The sequence below is a fragment of the Lactuca serriola genome, chromosome 4 (genome assembly GCF_051521515.1).
Source record: "Lactuca serriola cultivar US96UC23 chromosome 4, Lser_US96UC23_V15, whole genome shotgun sequence".
NCBI lineage: Eukaryota > Viridiplantae > Streptophyta > Magnoliopsida > Asterales > Asteraceae > Lactuca > Lactuca serriola.
In genome coordinates, this window is record NC_136411.1 from 72,162,221 (window position 1) to 72,166,878 (window position 4,658).

At 33.3% G+C, this 4,658-nt stretch overlaps 1 long non-coding RNA gene and 1 pseudogene across 1 annotated transcript; both read right to left on the reverse strand.

The window, feature by feature from the left end:
• Positions 1-283: 283 nt before the first annotated feature.
• LOC145100192 (uncharacterized) lies at positions 284-842 on the reverse strand. The gene is made up of 2 exons (XR_013704874.1): positions 662-842; positions 284-513 (listed from the first exon to the last, which is right to left on the reverse strand). It is a non-coding gene; the product is annotated as an uncharacterized LOC145100192 (long non-coding RNA).
• Positions 843-2,559: 1,717 nt separating this feature from the next.
• Positions 2,560-3,596, reverse strand: LOC145101855 (ethylene-responsive transcription factor ERF039 pseudogene; annotated as a pseudogene).
• Positions 3,597-4,658: the final 1,062 nt, after the last annotated feature.

Genomic DNA, 4,658 nt, shown 5'->3' on the forward strand with positions numbered 1-4,658 from the left:
TAGTATAACAAAAATCACAATTCACAAAAGAATAAAAAAAATCAAGCCTTATATGTTGTCTATGGAAATGTAAAAGATGAAGAAAATTTCTTTTTGGGTTCAGAAGTTTGTGAAAAACACAATAATACTTAAAAATGTTAAAAGACCAATATGAAAATGGTAAACCATAAGATATTTGTATTCATTGAAGCAAATTAACAAACACATGGTGATCAAAATCAGTAGCCACCCTCACCATTTGAAATCATGGAATTCACAAAAATAAGTATCTTGCACTCCAAAATTCATGAATCCCTAAACTTGTTCATTGACTTTTCCATCATCAGATACAAATATACAATAACACCATCGCTTGCATACCCATTATCCAAAAGACAAAACTTTAATTAAAAGACAAAAAATATTTCATAACAACCCACCTCATGTAAAATTATGAAAATAAATAAGGTTGAGGTGATTTCCCCGGTTTCCCAATAGTATCCCAAGTGATATTTCATAACAAAATGTTGCCATCTGTGAAAAAGGAAAATCAACAATAAGAAATAAAAATGATAGCTTTTGACTTATCGTAGAAAAAATCTTTAAAAAGTTTGCGATTATGAATCATGATGATGGGTATTGGTTTAAATGCATAATTTGGGATTGACTAATCTATTTCTACCATTTGGTGTTTTGGGTCTCACGGCTTTTGGTTAAGGCCGTTCACAATTGCCGGCAGAAGATCTTGGGATGGGTGGAAGACCTTTGCTGTAATGTTCTTGAGTTTGGTGGCGAGGAACCTCTTGCCGGCGGAGATTAATGAAACGATGGTGTTTGTGGGGTAAAGACTATTTGAACGAGTATATAAGAAACTTTTGCAGATTTTGAGATACCAATAGATTTTAATTTTGATTTTTTTAATAATTATATAATATTCCTAACCAACCATTATTCATTTAATTAATGATTTAATTTTTATTCAATTTTGATTGGTTCTTACATCTATATAATAATTGTTCATATATATATATATATATATATATATATATATATATATATATATATATATATATATATATATATATATAGGGAAGAGTTATATGGAAAAGGAATATTAGGGCAACACATATTTGAACCAATCAAAACATGACAACACATCACTTCCACAATAACTTCCACAATACATTACTTGTGAAAAAAGAAATAGACACGTGTCATTTGATTATTGGTTCCAGTAGATGTTGCCCTAGTTATTTGTTTTCCATAGAACTCATTCCTATATATATATATATATATATATATATATATATATATATATATATATATATATATATATATATATATATATATATATATATATATATATTACAAAAATATAGGAGAGAAATGAAAATTAGGATGAAAATTTTAGAGGAAAGTGATTTTCTTTTAATCTGATTCCGTATAATTTGTGATGCAGTTTCAATTTTTTTAAATATGTTTAATAGTGTGGTTTTGAACAAACACACCAAATAATGAGTTTTTATTGTCTTTTACTGCAGATATATGAAAACCGCACAAACAAATGCTTTAAATGATGCAGTTTTTTGGTTTATTAATGCTATAGTGTTTTAATGTTGCGGTTTACACTTGCACCTCGCCAAAAAAAAAAAAAAAAAAAAAAAAAACTCATCACACTATTAATTAGGTTATGTACTAGTGTTTCCCAACAATATTGATTGAGCAATAAATCATCAATGATCCATCTTCCATATCAAAACAACTGAAAGGGATTTAGATGCTTGAGAGACCATTCAAGACAACATATTCCCTACCACTATGTAAAACACGATGCCTCCAGGACAACCACATAACTAGAGAGACTGAGAGAGTGTAAGATTCATGATTCAATCATGATTCATCTCAAGGGAAAACAATATATAAGAAATCTAAGATAAAGATGAGTGTCTATATACAATCCAAGAGTCTAATTAACCAACCCGACCGAGTGCTATCTTCCATGCAAGCAATCCAAGATACTTTTTCTAGCATCTTTAATAATTAGAGCCACCAAGAAGAACTTGTTTTTTAAGGCTAAAAAGGAATGGTTGAAGATTCTTATGCATAAATGAGATGGCCATTTCATCCAACACCCTTCCACTAGATTCTCACCAAGGTTAAAAAATGGTATTCAATATATTCTCACCAATGGGAAGAGAGATAGAGTGCGTAAGACGAGTGAATAGAGAGGGAGGTATGCCATAATAGATGCTAACATCTTGAGTAATAACTAATATGTGGTCCGCCTATGTGATAATATTTTTCTCATTTAAAAATGACGTGACAACAATTTCACATCACATTTTCATATTTTGTGCATATTTATAATTTGACTGCATATCAAAGATATAATCTCATAAATTTATTTAGAGTGAATGTTTTCATAAATTTTTAGATGAATATTATGTTCTTGTTTTATTGGGCTTTTTGTTCTATATCACATGTATTACTGAAATTATATAAAATAGTAATAAAATCCTAACAATAGTTTTAGAAGTAAATTTATATTAAAATGATAAAAAAAAATAGAGAAAAAACTCGAACTTATATCGATATAAATTAATACACGTTAATTTTTTTAAAACTAAATAAAATATATTGGACTAGAATTGTGTCCAATATATACAGTAATAATTTACAGTATATATCTTTATTTATTTACTTTTGAGTATAAGCTATAGCTAGTATATCTCCCATAGAAACGGCTCTTCAGCTCCAAGCCGGAAGGCACTATCAACACCGGCCACTACCTGCCACGATGAAGCATTAAAAAAACCGTCGCTCAGGTCGGTGTTGTGGAGGGAAAGATCTGGCAAGTCAAAGAATGTATCATCGTCGGAAGCCATTGTTTCTTGGCTTTCTGGCTCTGCTCCATCTTGGGTGTTTTCCGATGATGATAAGGTGGTTGATGACTGAGAGTGAGAAAGTATGGGTTGGCTATCTGGTTCGGCTTCGGCTCCATCTCCATCTCCGCCGCATGTCATGGCGGCAGCCTTTGCGGCTGCTTCCCTGATGTCTTTGGGTGATCTGGTGGCAGGCTGTGGAAGTAGATGTGCTAAATGAGGGAAATTAAGGTAGGCCGAGGTGCCTTTTATGGCTATAGCAGCTACGTCATGTGCTCGAGCTGCCATTTCTGCCGTCCAGAATGTTCCAAGCCATATTCTTGATTTCTTCCGTGGCTCACGTATTTCCGACACCCATTTTCCCCAACTCCTCTTTCGTACACCTCGATAGGTGTGGTGCTCTTCACCATCCTCACCACCACAACCACTAGCGTCACCACCAGTTTTACATAGTTTCTTTTCCTCATTGCCATTGTTTCCCTTTCGAGCTCTTACTGAGCCTCTCTGTGACTTGCACTCCTTTGAACGACATGTAATAGTTCTGGGGGCAGAAGTGGTGAAGGTGGAGGTGGTGGTAGACATGGAAGATGAGAATTGGTTGACATGAGTTGCATTCTCCATGCTCGATCGCTTGATCTTGTTTTGTGATAAAAGAGGTATGTGACTATTGGTCAATATAATGTGCACTCAAATGGTATATAAAAATGGAAGGAAGGATGTAGAGGGTTGGTGGGGGTGGGGATGGAGAATGGGGGTTGTTTGATTCCTGAATATAGTGTTATAATTAGTTTAGATAATAGAAAAGAATAAAAGTACAAAAAAGAAAATTACTTATGGGACTTTAAAATAGTTTAAAGATCTCATTAGTTCGACTCATAATTATTTAAAGGAAACTAAAAATCTTCTACATCTAACTCACTTAATCTTATTATAAAAATTAATACAATTGATTCTCTTTCCATAAAATTTTACTGCCAAATTAAAAGTTCAATATAAAAGCATCTACAATAGTGAATTTAAGGGAAAAATTGAATGAGCTCGTAAGTATATATGTCATTTAATTGATTAAACTCTATTATTATGAGATTTCATTTTGACATTTAATGGATTTGGAGTTCAACGGTAGGGATGTCAAAAAGTCCCGTGGGACCCCGTCCCGTTTGAGGGATTTTTTTTAAAAAAAAATCGGGGGCGGGGACAACGTTAACGCCCGTTTTAATTTCGGGGGCGGAGGCGGGGTAGGCAATCCCGTCCCGAAATCCCCATGGGGACCCCGTTAATAAATTACACATATATTTACATATATTAATTATATAAATATAATAAACTATAACATGATTTTGAGCTTCCAAAATTCATCAAAAAACATGTTTTTAAGCTGTTAGTATGATTTTTTAAAATGCCATAACTTTTTTATTTTTAACATATAAAATTTTGCTATAAATAATTATTTGTTACCTAAAAAATAGTTTATTTTAGTCTAAATAACAACTTCTTTTAGCCCAAAAAAAAGTAGCCCAAAATCAATCGAGGGCGGGGGCGGGAGTAATAAAGGGGATTCGGGGGCAGGGACGGGGGTAGGAAAATTGAACATTCCTGGGGCGGGGGCGGGGGGACGGGGAAATTTCGGGGGCGGGGGCGGGAGATGCACTCCCCGCCCCGTTTGCCCCGGTTGACATCCCTATTCAATGGCTATTTCAATAGGAAAAATAAAAGTTTTTAATTTATAAATATTTACTATAAATAACATTTTATAACATTCTATTGAACTTTATAGAGTACAATGCATTGTAGAGA